Source organism: Centruroides sculpturatus, unplaced genomic scaffold, assembly GCF_000671375.1.
Source record: "Centruroides sculpturatus isolate CEXI.00-Female unplaced genomic scaffold, Cexi_2.0 scaffold264, whole genome shotgun sequence".
Lineage (NCBI taxonomy): Eukaryota > Metazoa > Arthropoda > Arachnida > Scorpiones > Buthidae > Centruroides > Centruroides sculpturatus.
Genome location: NW_019384577.1, coordinates 469,209 through 491,728, shown reverse-complemented (window position 1 = coordinate 491,728; position 22,520 = coordinate 469,209). Strand labels below are relative to the sequence as shown.

Here is a 22,520-nt window from a genome sequence, read left to right as displayed (position 1 = left end):
CCCCTATAACACTGTTGATAATTCCGTTTTATATGAATTCCATGTTGTACGAGTCACTTAGATTTTACAAATACATGAGCCGTTCACAGCCCAGCACACATATTTGTAAAATCTAAGTGACTTGTACAACATGGAATTCATATAAAACGGAATTATCAACAGTGTTATATGGGGGTTGACTTGTACAGTACTGTAGGGCATCTTCCGTTTCTCTCCGGTTATATTTACTTGAAATCAACTTTATGAGAAATTGTATTATTAAATATTATATTATTTCATTTTATGTTTTATTGACATTAACTGGCATTATTTTTTTCATATCTAACGTCCTTAAATATTTTCATACTACAATATTATTTCTTTTAAAATTAGAAAATTAGCTGGCAACGTTTAATGCTTACAGGACCGCACAAATAGTAATTTGCATGTTATGTTAATAATTATTTTTATAATTTGCATTCATTGCTGTTGTAATAGACTTTTGTTAAAATAAAAATAGCGCCAGAATTTTAAATATATTTTAATAAATATTTAAACTTCTCTAAACGCTTAGTCTTTTACATGACGTTAAAAAAAAAAAATTGAAAACTAATCCCGCACGACGCCCGAAGCGCCAAAACGGTAGAATTTACGTAATAAAATATTTAAGTATTTTATTATTATTATCGTTTTGAAAATTAAAATATATTTGAATATAATTTATTTATACGCATAATTTTTTGTTTTTAAATTTAAGAAGTAGATTTTACTAAATTTAAATTTAATTAAAATTTATTTTAAAAAATTAATTAATTTTGATGAATGACGTAATTTTGCCGCGAATTTGTCATATCTTCTGGAGTTTCAAACACATGTAAGCCTTTTCTATATATTGTATTATAATGCATAATTTTAATAGATTTTAACTTTTAAGCTTTAGAAAAGCTTTAAAATCGTTATTATTTTATAATTATTTGGTATAATTTAGAATATTTTATTCATGAAATTATAATTTTGACCATTTACATCATGCAAGAAACCATTTTACCATTAAATTTCCATCATGTGTGAAATTATTGCTTCGTTAGTATTTCTGCTAATAAAGGTAATGAGTTTCAATGTGTCGTTTAAGTGAGTTATGATTCATATCCTGTCATTTGATGCTCCTGCTTGCATATGTTACTGTAAAAGCCCGTATATTGGTAAATCTTACCCTAGGTTTTACTTGTAAATCTTCGGATTTACCAACATGAGTTCGTAAATGTAAGGATTTTTATAAAGTGAGATGATTTTCCAGGCTTTTACCATTAGAATTCGGTACATGCTAGGTTTTACTAAAGACTATTAGTAAATGTTGGTTTTGGAAATAAAACTATGAGTATTTTAATAATCATTTATTGCAATTATTACGACAGTCAACTTACTAAGTCCTATTTATTAATAACTAGTGAAAGAGTTTAAAAATACTTTTTTAACATAACCAAAAATTAAATTATCTTGTCAAAAATAATATAATAGCTTATGTTGGCTAAGCTAATCAGTAATCTCAGTATTTTTTCTAATCATTTGGTATTCATTGTCATTTAATAAAAGTAAAAAAAGGATTTTACTTGTTACAACATGGAGAGCTATCATGGCATTTAGAATTACAAAGTAATCCCGATGAATTGCAAGTGCACTTCTTTGTTACGCATTTTTTTAGGCAGTTGCATTTCTTGAAACCTTGTCCTGACGGTCAAAGACAATTTTGCGACAACTTCTCAAAGACTCACTTCTGTATCTTTAACAATTTCTTCTATCTTGATAGTCTTCAGGGCATGAGGTAAATTAATTTTGTGTATAAAGCTGCTTTAGCACTCCAATTTTGGTACCCTAGTAGGTAAAACTCGTTGTCCTTTACATCTATTACAACTGCAATAACGCTTTTCGGGTCGGTTTTAGTTTTGTCGATTTCAGGCACTTTCACTCTTACATTTTGGCCAATTTTCATATTTGGATATTTATCAACAGACATGGCTTTCGTTTTTTTTTCAGCTTGTTTCTCCAAACTCAATTTTGCATTGTTTCTTACAGTCACTACAGATTCTATCTTTTTTTTGGTATTGGCTCTATAGTTACAAGAACTTCCTGAGACTCAATCGTGTTTTCTGTCTCTGAATCGTTACATTGGAATCATTGGTTATTTGCTTCGCCTTCATCATCTCAGTAATAATCATTTTATCTTCTTGTGTTTTATCGTTGACGGTGCTATTGTCTATATCCTCTTCTGACTCATTTTCAACAATGCTTTCTTCCTTGTCTTGTTCGATTGCATTTTTGACGTCATTATTTTGTTCCGTATTGTCATGCAAATGCAACAACTTCTCTAAATCTTCTTCGGATCTTATAACTTTAATCATATCACTAGGGATTGCTGAAGTTGCAAGGCCCATTTTCATTGGACAACCAAACATTGCTTCGTAGGAAGAACATTTGATTCCCTCATGATATGCTCTATTTTTCATCGCCTGGATGAATCTTTAACCCTCTGACCACTTTGATAACTGATTGGTTTCCATCCACGTGCTCAACATATTTTCTATGTCTTGCTTAGCACGCTCCACTGATCCTTGACTTTGGCTATGTCTTGCCTTTCCATGTACGATTTTTACATCAGGCCACATGGAGTATAAACTCTCAATATCTTGGTTAGAGAATTCTTGGCCATTATCGGAATGAAGGATGCTCGGCGCTCCAAAAGTTGTGAAAATATCCAAAAGATGGTATGCAACTTCTATGGTGCGTTTAGTTTGAAGCGCACGAAGGATCACAAATTTGGTAAGATGGTTTTGGTAAACTAAAATAAATTTATAATTTCCATCTGGGGTAGTTTGTAGATCTATTAGATCAATCTGATAGCGTGAGTTCATTTCACTGTGAAGTATAGGTCTGACGACAATGCCCTTTTTTAAAGAAGTCTTCTGTTTCTTTTGGCAAGGTTGACATAGCTTCAAATATGTCATAGTAACCTCAACTGTTATATTTGTATACTTGCCGTTACATTCCTTAAGCATCCGTGTCCTTCCACCGTGGCCAACAGCAACATGCATTTCTTCGAGAATGTTGAATAAGTCCTCGTAACAAATGTAATAGACTACCTTATTTCTCCATCCTCCTCCTTTATAGGCACAATTAGTTTTCCTTCGCCGCCTATAGTCAAAATGTCGTAACACTTTATATGCCTGTAATGAACAGCTTGTTTCTTTTTCATGTTCTTTGCAGCTTTTACTTCCTCCAAACACTTTGTGTATTTGTCCCTATTGAGATAAAAGTTATCATTTTTCTTGCTTGCAATGAGCTCGTCCATTATTTCATAAAATCTCCGTTTCACACTCATCTTCATTCATAAATAACTTTTAAACAGAGAAATCTCAAACAAGAGTAGAATTAACGTGTCAAACGATGGAAGGCGAGGACGGGGTGCGGTACAGGATCGGGGACTATTTTTTTCAACATTTACCATGTCTCTGAGGTAAAACCTAAGATATGCCGAGTAAATGCTGGTAAAAGTTCGAAATTAACGATGATCACAGAACATTTCGGACTTTTACCACAATGATTTGGTAAATCTTAGGTTTTACTGGAAAATCTTATGATTTACCATAGTTCGAGCATTTACAGTAACACATACAATACAAAACATTAAGTAATAACTATGACTTATGAATCATTAAAATTAACAAAAATGTTCAGCAGAAAGATTAATTCATTAATTATGTTTAATGTCCTTTCATATTAAAATTCTTCCATGTCTAGAAAATTTTAATGTTACCTTTACCTGTAGATTTTCCTTAGACTTTTTAAATCTTCCATTTATTAAATAATATAATTAGGAAAATATATTTAAATTATGATTTTAATTATATTATCATCCAGATTTCTTATTTTTTTACTTTTAGAATTACTCTTTTTCTAAATTAGTTTCTTGTTCCATTGCTTTATTTGAAGTTCAAATCACTTAAATGAAATTAAAAATAATAATTATATTTTAGTGCCAAAATCTTAAATGTGAAGCAAGAAAAATTCTATTTATTCTAATCTATTAATTGGAAAAGAATTCACTAAAAACCTTTAATAGTTTTTATTCTAATATCTGAATTCTATTCACACAGGAAATTAACTGATCTTCATCAACAGATAAATGTGGATAAATTTGGGATTTTTAAAAGAATTTATCAATACAGTATATTCATATAATTTACTTATATAAATTAAAGTCTAATTGTGTTTAAATTATTTAGTTTCAAAACTGTCTATGTGAATTATTCTAATGTGTTAAATGTGCAACATTATCTAGATGTGTCCTTTCAACATATTTTTACATACCTAAATGGTTTTTTTTTAATATGACTTATTTCACATAAATTCTATTGAAAAATATGGTTTTATATCATGCACAAATGCTTATTTTTTCATTTATATACATTGTTTTGAGTAAAAAATATGTAATATTTTGAATTGAACAACACATATTTGCTTAAACTGAACTGTTAATGTGCAAACTTTACTTTTAACAAATAACAAATGCAGTCTTTTTTTAAACAATGTTATTTTTAAATTAGTTTTTTTTTGCCTCATTGTCTTATAGTTTGCAGTTTGCATAGATAATTTGCCTTACAACTTGAATTTTTACATAAAAAGCCTTCATTCTATTAGTTTCTTAAACGAAAAATATGAGTATGTATGCTCAAAAATCTTTAATTTTTCTGTTTTGTTTTTCTTATGTAAGGCTACTTGGAACTAAAATGGCACCCAGCCTTTTCTTGTAAAGAAATTAGGTTTTTAGAGCATTTTTACACTGTAAATTTAAACAGTTGTTCGATAAATATGGTTAAGATATACATAAAGCGTGATAGACAGACAGACATTTTGTTCTTTTATAAATTGTTACGCAATATAAGCAAATATTTGAATATCAAAATTCTATGATTTATATAATTATAAATCAGTGTAAGATCAATATATATTCAGTTTTAGATTATTAAAATTCATTAAAGTAAATAAACTAATGCACTTGACAATAGAAATTAAGATTTTCTTTAAACTTTAATCTATTTTCGATAAATTAACTCTTGTTTCATAGTTTATATAATGTATTTATTCAGTATTAATCAGTAATAATGATAATATATTCAATTGAACTTTGAATAAATTCGTAAATGTATTAATTAACTCTGATTTCTATAAATCATGTTATAAATCGTATTAATTTATAAATTTTATGCTCGATTAAGATCGAATTTTTCTTTTAAAAACATGATATAAATTTACTTGCAACATTTTCGTTGCCCTTTATTTTAAGTGTGTTGGCACCCATAAAAATGTAGATTGCAATTTCAATAACGTTTGCGCCAAGTAATTAATGTATTTCTTAAACTCCAATTAGATATACAGACACTATAAATATGAAGTTTAGAAATTGCAAATTAACTGAAAGTAATAATGCTTGGCACACTTTTTGTAAAGATACTTCATGGTATCATCTAAAACGTCTCAGGATCCTTACACGTCAAAGACCTGTAAGAATCTTTACAAGGATACTTCAAGATAAAACGTAACACATGAACAATCTGCCTGGTGATGCCTCCCGGGAGGACATTCTACGGGAAACTAGCCCTACTATTTACATAACTAGTCTTTTACCGATATTTAAAGCTATATTCCAAAGAAACTAGTTATAAGATATAAATTTATGCTTGGCGAAAATATTCAATTTACAAATTATATAAAGTAGTTAATAATAGAGAGGTTGCGGCCGAGGTTAGAAACGTCAGTTGAATCATGCTCGACGTTCTAAACGCCATTGTCAAACTTGTAGGCTTACAAGATGGCGGCACTGAACGTCCGACGTACACGTTTTCGCGTTGAAAACGTCGGCCGCAACCTCTCTAATAATTTGTAAATCGTTACGGGCGTTTGTAAGTTTGTAAACAGGCATTTTAACTCTCCTTAAATTTATTTTGATTGGTTGATGCGATACATTTGCTAGTATCTTTTGCTAATGATAATTGGATTAATTTTATATTTAAATGATAATTAATTTATTTTATGAACGAAAACTGGAAAGTTCATTTTGTTTCAATTATTCTTGCAAGATTCGTGTTCTAGAACAAGATCAATTTATGATGTTCTCGTGTGTTTTACAGTTAAATTCACGCATTAAATTAACACATACAATTAAATTTAAGTTAAGAAAAGGATAGAAAATTCGAATCACTTAATTACTTTTGGAATGTGATCAATCAGTTCAACAATTTACAAATAGAGAAAGCATTGTACTGTACTTGCAAACACGCAGTCGTTCTACATTCTCTATTGTCAACTCTGGACGGCGCTAGTAAGTAAATCTTTGCGAAAGCAATCTTTCAATATCAGCAGATGTGAGAGAAGCATTCACTAAAAACTCCAGTTTTCGTGACTGAAGAGACTCTTGGAATTATACAGTATTTTGAATATCCGGATTTTCGCTCAGGGATTATTTCAGTTTTTTATAAAGCAAATTCATCGACGACTGGTTTTGGACATGTTTAAAAATCCCACATTGTTTATCAGTAAACAGACCGCTTTCTTCGAGCTTAGAAACTGAATTGCACAGTAACTTGAATGAACAATGTAGAATTCCTTTAACAAGGCTTATTTTTTTCAACATACTCCTGAGTATTATTGCAGCCGTTAAAGACATTCCGTCCAGTTTATCAATGAGAAATATTGCCGTAAAAACAATGCCTTGTTTTTTACGGCAATATTTCTCATTGCCACTTCATATTCCACTTGAATCCATGTGTGTCTGCCTGGTTATTACAGTGTTTTGGGAGTGGCAAGACAGTTAACTCTTTATATAGATGTACGATACATTTAAACAAAGCCTTTTTTTTCATTTCCGAAATTAAATCGTTGCTTCACATACCTTGTTAAGGCAACAGGCAAGACAACATGTTTCATATTCGGATACATCAACTTTATATTTGTGCATGCATTTAGCATATATGGTCTATTACAAGAAACCAAAATTTTTCGTAGGGAATGGCAGAGTTCTGAAATTTGGTACACGCATAATTGAAGACCTTCATAACAGTTCTGGGATTTGTCTTTTCTAATTTGTAAACTCTTAAAAACATGGGTTGTTCCGATTCCCCTGTTAGATAGCCGACGGGAATGTTTAGAACGTACCTTTTTAGTACATCCAAAATGAAAAAGACTGGGTCATTTCCTAATATTTCCTGTATTTATTTTTATTTTTTTTAAGTTGCCTCTTCATAAACAGACTGCATAGATTTTTCCTTAGAGTGATTTGGTCAGGAATTGAGTGCTTAACCTACTTTTCTAGGAAGTTTTTGAATGCAGAATGATATACCTTGTTAAACAATCCCTGGCCGTAATAAAGCTGTAGCCAGTTTACATGAAAATTCATTCTTTCTTCTTCCATTATCCTTTGCAAAATTTAATGATGCCAAAATAAAACTATGTCCTCCTTGCTGTCGTGTCATCAATACATTCCTTTCTCATGTTTACAAACAGCAGAATCGTCNCGCGACACGTCCGAACATTAAGCTGAACAATAATGTGGGGGGAGTGAATAATCAAGAGTTGCGTGGCGCTCAAACAAAAGACGAATCGACGAGATTTGAAAATCGCGTAACTCCGGGTTCGCGTAAGTCGGGGTAGCGTAAGTCGGGGTATGACTGTATAGGTATTTTAAAGAGACCAGGGCTCTTTATCAGAGATTGCGATGAGATCCTACAGTTGATTGATTCGATAGCATTCATATTAAGGCTATATTTGACATTGCTACTTCCATTGTTAAGCCAATAGTAGTGATTTTACGGATACAAATTGAACAAAGTTGCAATATATTTGAGTCTGAAGCCTTTTTTTTTTTGTGTCTTGCTCTCCGTGGGATTACAATGCTTGAAGAGCTTATTGGAGGATGCTTCTGCATTTCATCAGTTTCTTAGCCTTCCTGCCTACTCCCAGATATCCAATTTCAGTAGATCTTCCCCCACATCAATTCACTGTTTATTAATTTAAACAAAGATTCCAGCACTTACAGAAGTATTGGAACTTTCTCCGGGTTGAAACATTAATTATCTTGTGTTTAAAGGTGGATCAATTAAAATATTTTGACGAATGCAACAAAATCTTCAAAAAATGTATTTAACTTAATGTTTTACTTTAAAAAATGAAGTTGTAATCGAGGTTTTTTTAGAAGTTTCGTTTATTATGATAATTAAAGTGATTATTCTCCTGTAAGAAAGGTGATTAACTCAATTAGTTGATACAGATATCCGCGATAAAGTAATGAGAAATTATCCCAATTACAATGGGATTTCCATGTGTTCTCGCAACGTTCATTACAGAATTTCCAGATACTTTTCAAGAAAGGTAGCGAGAATATTGTTAATTAAAAGTTGAAGCAGAATTGAATTTAAAATATCCCAAAATAAATAAATAAATATCACAATTATAAAACATCAATTACCTTTATCTTTCAACATCATTTCAATGCGAAGTATAGAGGCTTAAAGTAGGGGTGCCACAAGAAAAAAAGTGCCAAGTTTGAGTGCCACTATTATAAAAAAAAAAAATAGGGCGAAAAGCACTCGGATAATGGACTGATTGGTTTGAAATAACCCAAATTGAGAAAATAAGCCCAATCTTGCAACTTAGTTAATCGATTCATCCATGACAATAAGGAAGAAAAAAAACAACTACAGTAATAGTAAAAAAATGGCCAAAATAACTTCGAATTTTGTTTAATTTAAAACTTTTAGCGTGTTTTAAAATTTTAAATCAAGTATTTCGTATTTAAAAAAAAAAAACCTATTGTAATAAGTTACATTGATCTTCAGGGTACAGAGGATCTCTTCTTTGCTTCTCTTTATACGTGCTTTTAATTAATTCTAATTAAGTCAGAATTACAAATTACAAATCTATCTTGCATTTTCATATCGGATTTTAGATAATTTTAAAGAATTTTTAAAAGATTTCTTTAGAAAGTGGCATTGCGACATGGTCTTCGGCTTTCAGGAGGAATCTTTGGTACGTGTCGATGAATTAATATTATTTTATGAATTATAACGTATCGGATGGTCTTTACATGTCGTAAAATATATGAAAAGTAACAAAAATATTTAAAATTTTTTAAGAGTCTAATTGGAATGCTCTCATGATGACTTTCAACAAGATTTTTGTTTGTATCTTTGCTTGTATAATTCGTTGTTAAAGTTAAGAAGAAATTTCAATACCTAAAATCTATAAAATATACTTTACGATCCTTGTGGTTTTTTAAAATGATTTAGAAGAGAATAATCTTAACATTTTGCATTTATACAAACATTTATGGTTAAAAATAGTCAATACAGTAATCTCTCCAGATTTGCAAATTGCATGCAATGAATAACGCGATTGTTGCATGCAATTTTATTTATAGTAAATGTAATTATATAATTAGAAAGTAAATGTGATGATAAAATATAGTAATTAACCTTTATCATTATATTATGAGGCTAAATATAAATCATCAGTTAGGTTCTCCTCGTAAAATTTCGATTCAAATCCTATATTTCAAACGTATGTAAATCGCAAAATATTTAATTTTAATTGATGAAATTTGGTGAATATGTTATACACAGTGTTTTAATTATTCACTAAAATTTTGAGTTTAATACGTTTAACCGTTCGCTAATTATAATAAAAATCTCAAATAACTCGAATATATTTAATATGTCCTTACTCACAGCGTAAGCATGAGTAATTATTGTTGAACATCATGATTCGTGTGCTGAAAAATTTTTATTAATTTCATTATTTAATGATGAAAATTAATTAATTAATATTTAATAAATGTCAGAATTAGAATGAGCTATTGGTAGCCATTTTGTATTATTACTGTGTTTGTGTGTCAAGGCCACTTCGTACTTCCTACTTTTAAGTAAGAATTTAGAACATTTTAAAAACATCTTAGAATAATTAAATCTGAGAAAAATGATAAAAAAAAAAAATTAAAAAGAAAAGCTGAAATAACATTTTAATTTCCTTAAAGACGTAAATAATTTTTCATATTTATAAAAATGTACCCACTTGCAGACGTTGCGTGTTATTTATGGACATTGTTTTCATACTTTTCCTCACAAAATACGCATTCTTCTGAAGAAATAATCATTAAAAGAAATAAAAATATCAAAATATGAAACATTAACAACAAAAAAGAGCATAATTTTTTATGTTGGGCCATAAATTTAATGTTATTTCAGCAGTTGAAACACGCATTGCACATTGACAATTACTGTATTCGAATTTATCACGTCGCTTGTTGCAATATTTAAATTCCTTTTATGAATTTTACAACAATTAATTCATAAATTATTGTTTTTGCAATTTGGAATGTGTATTTTAATTAAAATTAAGTAATTATGCCTTCTATTTAAAACAAGAAAAACAATTGCTAATTTAAGCTTTGTAAATAATTATGCTCTCCGTTTACGATTCGTATTCACGAGTGTACTTGAAACACAGGTAAGGTTAACTTACTTTTGATCCCGTATATATAGAATTTTTATTTTCTAATGTCTCTTAGATACGTACAGTACTTACTATTTCAATTAAACGATGGCTTGTTGTTTCTTAACATTATTTAGGCTCTCGAATTTAATTTTATAGATAAATCTATCCGTTTTCTTAAATGAATTCTAGTGTTAGAAGCTATTATTTTAGATCAACATTAATTGTTCCTTGTCCTCACGTCTTTCCATTACCTTTTTGTATCATTTTTCTTACTTTTGAGACAATATACGTGATAAATCAATACAGAATTCAACGAGTTACATTGTTTCTTAGTTCTATATAAATGTCCCTTTTATGTTCAAAATAAACAAAGATTTATTTTAATATTTTGAAGTATTTCACTCGATGATTAACTCTACAACACCTGGCTTTGTGTTAACTTATAATTCTGATAAAATTTAGTGCTGATTATGTTTTAAATATCTAGCATCTTAACTGAATGTGTTGAACACGTAGTTTATTACATAGTTTTAGAGATGTACTCTACAAAGTACTGTAGCTGCACAATTATCGTGCTTGTCAAAGTACAGTCGACTCCCCTATAACACTGTTGATAATTCCGTTTTATATGAATTCCATGTTGTACGAGTCACTTAGATTTTACAAATACATGAGCCGTTCACAGCCCAGCACACATATTTGTAAAATCTAAGTGACTTGTACAACATGGAATTCATATAAAACGGAATTATCAACAGTGTTATACGGGGGTTGACTTGTACAGTACTGTAGGGCATCTTCCGTTTCTCTCCGGTTATATTTACTTGAAATCAACTTTATGAGAAATTGTATTATTAAATATTATATTATTTCATTTTATGTTTTATTGACATTAACTGGCATTATTTTTTTCATATCTAACGTCCTTAAATATTTTCATACTACAATATTATTTCTTTTAAAATTAGAAAATTAGCTGGCAACGTTTAATGCTTACAGGACCGCACAAATAGTAATTTGCATGTTATGTTAATAATTATTTTTATAATTTGCATTCATTGCTGTTGTAATAGACTTTTGTTAAAATAAAAATAGCGCCAGAATTTTAAATATATTTTAATAAATATTTAAACTTCTCTAAACGCTTAGTCTTTTACATGACGTTAAAAAAAAAAAATTGAAAACTAATCCCGCACGACGCCCGAAGCGCCAAAACGGTAGAATTTACGTAATAAAATATTTAAGTATTTTATTATTATTATCGTTTTGAAAATTAAAATATATTTGAATATAATTTATNCCCTATAACACTGTTGATAATTCCGTTTTATATGAATTCCATGTTGTACGAGTCACTTAGATTTTACAAATACATGAGCCGTTCACAGCCCAGCACACATATTTGTAAAATCTAAGTGACTTGTACAACATGGAATTCATATAAAACGGAATTATCAACAGTGTTATATGGGGGTTGACTTGTACAGTACTGTAGGGCATCTTCCGTTTCTCTCCGGTTATATTTACTTGAAATCAACTTTATGAGAAATTGTATTATTAAATATTATATTATTTCATTTTATGTTTTATTGACATTAACTGGCATTATTTTTTTCATATCTAACGTCCTTAAATATTTTCATACTACAATATTATTTCTTTTAAAATTAGAAAATTAGCTGGCAACGTTTAATGCTTACAGGACCGCACAAATAGTAATTTGCATGTTATGTTAATAATTATTTTTATAATTTGCATTCATTGCTGTTGTAATAGACTTTTGTTAAAATAAAAATAGCGCCAGAATTTTAAATATATTTTAATAAATATTTAAACTTCTCTAAACGCTTAGTCTTTTACATGACGTTAAAAAAAAAAAATTGAAAACTAATCCCGCACGACGCCCGAAGCGCCAAAACGGTAGAATTTACGTAATAAAATATTTAAGTATTTTATTATTATTATCGTTTTGAAAATTAAAATATATTTGAATATAATTTATTTATACGCATAATTTTTTGTTTTTAAATTTAAGAAGTAGATTTTACTAAATTTAAATTTAATTAAAATTTATTTTAAAAAATTAATTAATTTTGATGAATGACGTAATTTTGCCGCGAATTTGTCATATCTTCTGGAGTTTCAAACACATGTAAGCCTTTTCTATATATTGTATTATAATGCATAATTTTAATAGATTTTAACTTTTAAGCTTTAGAAAAGCTTTAAAATCGTTATTATTTTATAATTATTTGGTATAATTTAGAATATTTTATTCATGAAATTATAATTTTGACCATTTACATCATGCAAGAAACCATTTTACCATTAAATTTCCATCATGTGTGAAATTATTGCTTCGTTAGTATTTCTGCTAATAAAGGTAATGAGTTTCAATGTGTCGTTTAAGTGAGTTATGATTCATATCCTGTCATTTGATGCTCCTGCTTGCATATGTTACTGTAAAAGCCCGTATATTGGTAAATCTTACCCTAGGTTTTACTTGTAAATCTTCGGATTTACCAACATGAGTTCGTAAATGTAAGGATTTTTATAAAGTGAGATGATTTTCCAGGCTTTTACCATTAGAATTCGGTACATGCTAGGTTTTACTAAAGACTATTAGTAAATGTTGGTTTTGGAAATAAAACTATGAGTATTTTAATAATCATTTATTGCAATTATTACGACAGTCAACTTACTAAGTCCTATTTATTAATAACTAGTGAAAGAGTTTAAAAATACTTTTTTAACATAACCAAAAATTAAATTATCTTGTCAAAAATAATATAATAGCTTACGTTGGCTAAGCTAATCAGTAATCTCAGTATTTTTTCTAATCATTTGGTATTCATTGTCATTTAATAAAAGTAAAAAAAGGATTTTACTTGTTACAACATGGAGAGCTATCATGGCATTTAGAATTACAAAGTAATCCCGATGAATTGCAAGTGCACTTCTTTGTTACGCATTTTTTTAGGCAGTTGCATTTCTTGAAACCTTGTCCTGACGGTCAAAGACAATTTTGCGACAACTTCTCAAAGACTCACTTCTGTATCTTTAACAATTTCTTCTATCTTGATAGTCTTCAGGGCATGAGGTAAATTAATTTTGTGTATAAAGCTGCTTTAGCACTCCAATTTTGGTACCCTAGTAGGTAAAACTCGTTGTCCTTTACATCTATTACAACTGCAATAACGCTTTTCGGGTCGGTTTTAGTTTTGTCGATTTCAGGCACTTTCACTCTTACATTTTGGCCAATTTTCATATTTGGATATTTATCAACAGACATGGCTTTCGTTTTTTTTTCAGCTTGTTTCTCCAAACTCAATTTTGCATTGTTTCTTACAGTCACTACAGATTCTATCTTTTTTTTGGTATTGGCTCTATAGTTACAAGAACTTCCTGAGACTCAATCGTGTTTTCTGTCTCTGAATCGTTACATTGGAATCATCGGTTATTTGCTTCGCCTTCATCATCTCAGTAATAATCATTTTATCTTCTTGTGTTTTATCGTTGACGGTGCTATTGTCTATATCCTCTTCTGACTCATTTTCAACAATGCTTTCTTCCTTGTCTTGTTCGATTGCATTTTTGACGTCATTATTTTGTTCCGTATTGTCATGCAAATGCAACAACTTCTCTAAATCTTCTTCGGATCTTATAACTTTAATCATATCACTAGGGATTGCTGAAGTTGCAAGGCCCATTTTCATTGGACAACCAAACATTGCTTCGTAGGAAGAACATTTGATTCCCTCATGATATGCTCTATTTTTCATCGCCTGGATGAATCTTTAACCCTCTGACCACTTTGATAACTGATTGGTTTCCATCCACGTGCTCAACATATTTTCTATGTCTTGCTTAGCACGCTCCACTGATCCTTGACTTTGGCTATGTCTTGCCTTTCCATGTACGATTTTTACATCAGGCCACATGGAGTATAAACTCTCAATATCTTGGTTAGAGAATTCTTGGCCATTATCGGAATGAAGGATGCTCGGCGCTCCAAAAGTTGTGAAAATATCCAAAAGATGGTATGCAACTTCTATGGTGCGTTTAGTTTGAAGCGCACGAAGGATCACAAATTTGGTAAGATGGTTTTGGTAAACTAAAATAAATTTATAATTTCCATCTGGGGTAGTTTGTAGATCTATTAGATCAATCTGATAGCGTGAGTTCATTTCACTGTGAAGTATAGGTCTGACGACAATGCCCTTTTTTAAAGAAGTCTTCTGTTTCTTTTGGCAAGGTTGACATAGCTTCAAATATGTCATAGTAACCTCAACTGTTATATTTGTATACTTGCCGTTACATTCCTTAAGCATCCGTGTCCTTCCACCGTGGCCAACAGCAACATGCATTTCTTCGAGAATGTTGAATAAGTCCTCGTAACAAATGTAATAGACTACCTTATTTCTCCATCCTCCTCCTTTATAGGCACAATTAGTTTTCCTTCGCCGCCTATAGTCAAAATGTCGTAACACTTTATATGCCTGTAATGAACAGCTTGTTTCTTTTTCATGTTCTTTGCAGCTTTTACTTCCTCCAAACACTTTGTGTATTTGTCCCTATTGAGATAAAAGTTATCATTTTTCTTGCTTGCAATGAGCTCGTCCATTATTTCATAAAATCTCCGTTTCACACTCATCTTCATTCATAAATAACTTTTAAACAGAGAAATCTCAAACAAGAGTAGAATTAACGTGTCAAACGATGGAAGGCGAGGACGGGGTGCGGTACAGGATCGGGGACTATTTTTTTCAACATTTACCATGTCTCTGAGGTAAAACCTAAGATATGCCGAGTAAATGCTGGTAAAAGTTCGAAATTAACGATGATCACAGAACATTTCGGACTTTTACCACAATGATTTGGTAAATCTTAGGTTTTACTGGAAAATCTTATGATTTACCATAGTTCGAGCATTTACAGTAACACATACAATACAAAACATTAAGTAATAACTATGACTTATGAATCATTAAAATTAACAAAAATGTTCAGCAGAAAGATTAATTCATTAATTATGTTTAATGTCCTTTCATATTAAAATTCTTCCATGTCTAGAAAATTTTAATGTTACCTTTACCTGTAGATTTTCCTTAGACTTTTTAAATCTTCCATTTATTAAATAATATAATTAGGAAAATATATTTAAATTATGATTTTAATTATATTATCATCCAGATTTCTTATTTTTTTACTTTTAGAATTACTCTTTTTCTAAATTAGTTTCTTGTTCCATTGCTTTATTTGAAGTTCAAATCACTTAAATGAAATTAAAAATAATAATTATATTTTAGTGCCAAAATCTTAAATGTGAAGCAAGAAAAATTCTATTTATTCTAATCTATTAATTGGAAAAGAATTCACTAAAAACCTTTAATAGTTTTTATTCTAATATCTGAATTCTATTCACACAGGAAATTAACTGATCTTCATCAACAGATAAATGTGGATAAATTTGGGATTTTTAAAAGAATTTATCAATACAGTATATTCATATAATTTACTTATATAAATTAAAGTCTAATTGTGTTTAAATTATTTAGTTTCAAAACTGTCTATGTGAATTATTCTAATGTGTTAAATGTGCAACATTATCTAGATGTGTCCTTTCAACATATTTTTACATACCTAAATGGTTTTTTTTTAATATGACTTATTTCACATAAATTCTATTGAAAAATATGGTTTTATATCATGCACAAATGCTTATTTTTTCATTTATATACATTGTTTTGAGTAAAAAATATGTAATATTTTGAATTAAACAACACATATTTGCTTAAACTGAACTGTTAATGTGCAAACTTTACTTTTAACAAATAACAAATGCAGTCTTTTTTTAAACAATGTTATTTTTAAATTAGTTTTTTTTTGCCTCATTGTCTTATAGTTTGCAGTTTGCATAGATAATTTGCCTTACAACTTGAATTTTTACATAAAAAGCCTTCATTCTATTAGTTTCTTAAACGAAAAATATGAGTATGTATGCTCAAAAATCTTTAATTTTTCTGTTTTGTTTTTCTTATGTAAGGCTACTTGGAACTAAAATGGCACCCAGCCTTTTCTTGTAAAGAAATTAGGTTTTTAGAGCATTTTTACACTGTAAATTTAAACAGTTGTTCGATAAATATGGTTAAGATATACATAAAGCGTGATAGACAGACAGACATTTTGTTCTTTTATAAATTGTTACGCAATATAAGCAAATATTTGAATATCAAAATTCTATGATTTATATAATTATAAATCAGTGTAAGATCAATATATATTCAGTTTTAGATTATTAAAATTCATTAAAGTAAATAAACTAATGCACTTGACAATAGAAATTAAGATTTTCTTTAAACTTTAATCTATTTTCGATAAATTAACTCTTGTTTCATAGTTTATATAATGTATTTATTCAGTATTAATCAGTAATAATGATAATATATTCAATTGAACTTTGAATAAATTCGTAAATGTATTAATTAACTCTGATTTCTATAAATCATGTTATAAATCGTATTAATTTATAAATTTTATGCTCGATTAAGATCGAATTTTTCTTTTAAAAACATGATATAAATTTACTTGCAACATTTTCGTTGCCCTTTATTTTAAGTGTGTTGGCACCCATAAAAATGTAGATTGCAATTTCAATAACGTTTGCGCCAAGTAATTAATGTATTTCTTAAACTCCAATTAGATATACAGACACTATAAATATGAAGTTTAGAAATTGCAAATTAACTGAAAGTAATAATGCTTGGCACACTTTTTGTAAAGATACTTCATGGTATCATCTAAAACGTCTCAGGATCCTTACACGTCAAAGACCTGTAAGAATCTTTACAAGGATACTTCAAGATAAAACGTAACACATGAACAATCTGCCTGGTGATGCCTCCCGGGAGGACATTCTACGGGAAACTAGCCCTACTATTTACATAACTAGTCTTTTACCGATATTTAAAGCTATATTCCAAAGAAACTAGTTATAAGATATAAATTTATGCTTGGCGAAAATATTCAATTTACAAATTATATAAAGTAGTTAATAATAGAGAGGTTGCGGCCGAGGTTAGAAACGTCAGTTGAATCATGCTCGACGTTCTAAACGCCATTGTCAAACTTGTAGGCTTACAAGATGGCGGCACTGAACGTCCGACGTACACGTTTTCGCGTTGAAAACGTCGGCCGCAACCTCTCTAATAATTTGTAAATCGTTACGGGCGTTTGTAAGTTTGTAAACAGGCATTTTAACTCTCCTTAAATTTATTTTGATTGGTTGATGCGATACATTTGCTAGTATCTTTTGCTAATGATAATTGGATTAATTTTATATTTAAATGATAATTAATTTATTTTATGAACGAAAACTGGAAAGTTCATTTTGTTTCAATTATTCTTGCAAGATTCGTGTTCTAGAACAAGATCAATTTATGATGTTCTCGTGTGTTTTACAGTTAAATTCACGCATTAAATTAACACATACAATTAAATTTAAGTTAAGAAAAGGATAGAAAATTCGAATCACTTAATTACTTTTGGAATGTGATCAATCAGTTCAACAATTTACAAATAGAGAAAGCATTGTACTGTACTTGCAAACACGCAGTCGTTCTACATTCTCTATTGTCAACTCTGGACGGCGCTAGTAAGTAAATCTTTGCGAAAGCAATCTTTCAATATCAGCAGATGTGAGAGAAGCATTCACTAAAAACTCCAGTTTTCGTGACTGAAGAGACTCTTGGAATTATACAGTATTTTGAATATCCGGATTTTCGCTCAGGGATTATTTCAGTTTTTTATAAAGCAAATTCATCGACGACTGGTTTTGGACATGTTTAAAAATCCCACATTGTTTATCAGTAAACAGACCGCTTTCTTCGAGCTTAGAAACTGAATTGCACAGTAACTTGAATGAACAATGTAGAATTCCTTTAACAAGGCTTATTTTTTTCAACATACTCCTGAGTATTATTGCAGCCGTTAAAGACATTCCGTCCAGTTTATCAATGAGAAATATTGCCGTAAAAACAATGCCTTGTTTTTTACGGCAATATTTCTCATTGCCACTTCATATTCCACTTGAATCCATGTGTGTCTGCCTGGTTATTACAGTGTTTTGGGAGTGGCAAGACAGTTAACTCTTTATATAGATGTACGATACATTTAAACAAAGCCTTTTTTTTCATTTCCGAAATTAAATCGTTGCTTCACATACCTTGTTAAGGCAACAGGCAAGACAACATGTTTCATATTCGGATACATCAACTTTATATTTGTGCATGCATTTAGCATATATGGTCTATTACAAGAAACCAAAATTTTTCGTAGGGAATGGCAGAGTTCTGAAATTTGGTACACGCATAATTGAAGACCTTCATAACAGTTCTGGGATTTGTCTTTTCTAATTTGTAAACTCTTAAAAACATGGGTTGTTCCGATTCCCCTGTTAGATAGCCGACGGGAATGTTTAGAACGTACCTTTTTAGTACATCCAAAATGAAAAAGACTGGGTCATTTCCTAATATTTCCTGTATTTATTTTTATTTTTTTTAAGTTGCCTCTTCATAAACAGACTGCATAGATTTTTCCTTAGAGTGATTTGGTCAGGAATTGAGTGCTTAACCTACTTTTCTAGGAAGTTTTTGAATGCAGAATGATATACCTTGTTAAACAATCCCTGGCCGTAATAAAGCTGTAGCCAGTTTACATGAAAATTCATTCTTTCTTCTTCCATTATCCTTTGCAAAATTTAATGATGCCAAAATAAAACTATGTCCTCCTTGCTGTCGTGTCATCAATACATTCCTTTCTCATGTTTACAAACAGCAGAATCGTCCTTGTTATTTTACATCAGAGGAAGGTATTTAAATATAAAAATATATTAAAAAAACGTATTAATTAAAAATTTAATTTTACACTCATAAACAGAAATAGAAAAACGCATAAAACTACGCAATTTAAGTGCAAAAAGAGGAGGAAATCATCAAAAAGTGTCCTGTGGTAAAAGGAGGAAAGGATGTACTAATACCCATTCCAAATGATTGTAAACTTATTGAAGAAACAACCGGTGATATTTTTAAACAGTTTCTGCTCAAATAACGAAAAGGGGATCACCTCAACTTTCCATCTTTAGAAATTAGATTGATGGTATACGGCAACCAAACATGGGCGGTCATTCAAGTGTGGGAGAACTTTCTGTGAAAAACTAACCCCATGTCAAGAAAAGTCGGAAAACTCTACGTGAACCCACGAACACCAATCTTCATAGTGTCACACTGTACTCACTTATCAGCCAAGTACAGTACTGTATATCATTGTATTCAACTTACAGTAAGTTATTCGAGTATGTAATTGATATTTTGAAAAGATCTGAGACACGATATCCTTTACACTGAACTTATACAGTGTATTACTTTTTGATGTGTCTTTGTACAGTACTTCATGTTGAATAAATACAAAAATAAGAATTCTGATGAACAATAATTCATTTTCGTTCTAATTTTTAACTCAATTTTATACTAATTTTCTCATTTTTATAATCAGAAGCAATATTCGCTTAGGCTTTTGTTTTTTTTTTTTTTAACCTATTCTCTACGAGGATTTTTTCATTTGTAATTAATTCTTTCTAAACTTGACTTTACCAAATAACTTAGAATTCTTGCGTGACGAAATGTTCAGATCTTTATTCCTGACGTTTAGAGAATATGATGATGTACTCTATGATTTATTTAGCCAATAAACAAAAACAGAATTTCATTAAAATTCTTATACACGTTGTTTAAATGATAGAAAACACATCACGAAGCACGACGTGTGCAGAGAACCCGCATTATAAGGGAAAGACACGAATCCTAACATTGATTACAGTGAAATTTCGAGATTTATGCTTCTATAAATCTTTATAATGGTTCGTAACGTATTGAAATATGTAGTGTATTATGAATAAATTACAAGAATATACTTTTATTATTAAAAAAAATCAGGTTTACTGTGGTCTGAAGGAATTTATACTTACATTCTTGGGCTCAACAGGCCATTGTTATCTTTACTGTGATATTTTTCTTGTAATCACTCTCCCTATCTCTCTTATCTTTGCATGATGGCTCAGTTGTTGTAATTTGCCTCCTCACCATTCATATATATATCACTTTATGATGTCATACTTGAGGTATTATGATGCATTAGGGGGTTACTCTTTAGTGGTTAATTATTCTGTAGACATGCCTGAGTAATCTTAATTTTCTCTCTATTACCTTTCACAGCTGTATTGTGTTATATTAGTATAGTTGAAGACATTGGGACAAGAACACGTTAATTCATTTTTAAAATTTCTTGGAAAATTACTCTAAAGTTCCAAATTTACTCTGTATTTTAGAACAGATCACAGGTGATTTGTCCTAATTAAATTAAACGTTAATAAACCAATGCACGAGAAGATTTGGGTCACGAATCTGGAAATTATACCTGTCTTATGTTTGTAGAAACTTAATTATGAAGAAATTTCAACGAAGAACTGAGTTAAGACGTTTTTGTCCCAAAATCTTCAGTTGTTCTTAGTGATTTTCTGTGTTCATTTTTAATCCAAGAAACTGTAAGCGTAGCAGTGGAAAACTACAAGGAATACAGCGTTACACACAGATAAAAAGCAAAGAATGGAATTTAATTTTTTTAAATAAATATATTTATATATATTTTAAAAATTGTTCAACATCTTTGTTTTCTTTTGACGGCGCATCTGTGACAATGCGAAAATTTAATTATTTGAAAAATTTACATAAAATAGAAAACACTGGACAAATAGATCTTATGTTTATTGTGTTAAATAAACGATTTCTTGTGTTTCTGTTCGTTTAAGAGGAAGGAATATGCAGTTAACTAACGTTTAACTCGCTAAAATGCAACGTACACGAGCAAATATGGCGAATAATTGAAGGTGGAATCAGTAGGCGCTTTTATTTTTTTTTTGGGAGGGTTTATCGGGTAAAATACCGAATCTTTAGGATCTTTTTAATGACTCGAGTGCGTAATTTAACAAAAAAAAAAGGAAGAATCGTAGCGGGGAGTTTGTAATTAAAGAACGAATGTCATTCGCAAAGATGATTGAACAACAATACAATTTTAATGGTTAATGATGTTTTCATTTAAAACTCAGCACGCTCAATTATAATCTTCATTATCAGATAAATGCAGTTTAGTTACAGGAGAGAGAGAGAGAGACTGAAAACATCCCTGCTTCTATTAAAGTACTCTTAAGAGAATGAAATGAATTACACGGTTATCTTTTAAGTGTGTTAAACACAATACAAATGTAAGAATTTTAAAAAATTCTTTCGTAATTTCGTCTGTGTATTCTCTTTATTCCATTTTATCAACCGGTAAATCGCGATCTACTGACTTTTTATGATAAAATATATTTTATAACCAACAGGTGGTTCGCGATCTAGAGGATGAAAAGGCACTAATATGACACACAGTTTGATAACAGCTATCAGAAGATCGCGAACTACCCGCTGATTTTTCTCTTAATAATTTAAGGAATTCTGAAAGGAATTAAATTAAAAAAAAAAAAAAGTATTAAGAAATATTACTTCAGATTCATATTTTCTCTTTTGCCAAAGATACAAAAAAAATTATTTCTTGGTTTAAAATCAATATTGAAAGATACGTAACATCAGATAGGTGGGAATTAGCTTATGAAATGTAAGGAAAAAAGTACATATAATTAATTGTTTCGGCCTTTATCGATCCACAAATTGACGAAAAAGATCTCTAAGGGATATTTTTCAAAAAATAAAAATTATTTTATTAATCGTTCATAATTTTTGGGGGGAATTTTGTAGGGAAGATTTCTAAAGTATGCACGTCATTTGACTCACTGTTTGTCCTTTTCAATGTATGGGAGATAGAGAGAGCGAGCGAATGACGTCAGAATGAGGTAGAATCGTAATCTGTCTAATCCAACAAGTCCTTTCTTCTAGTTCATATTTGAA

General features: G+C 29.9%; 1 protein-coding gene across 2 annotated transcripts in view; it reads left to right on the top strand.

Annotated features, from left to right (window-relative positions):
* LOC111624378 (protein retinal degeneration B-like) overlaps positions 1-22,520 on the top strand; it is a 90,488-nt gene that overhangs the window by 20,896 nt on the left and 47,072 nt on the right. The window contains exon 1 of one of the 2 annotated variants that reach the window (XM_023367201.1): positions 12,565-12,673. The exons of the other annotated variant lie outside the window; for it this stretch is intronic. The gene's annotated coding sequence lies outside the window, so the exon portion shown is untranslated. Of the gene's footprint in view, positions 1-12,564; positions 12,674-22,520 lie in introns of those variants that run through there. 2 annotated transcript variants of the gene reach the window in all.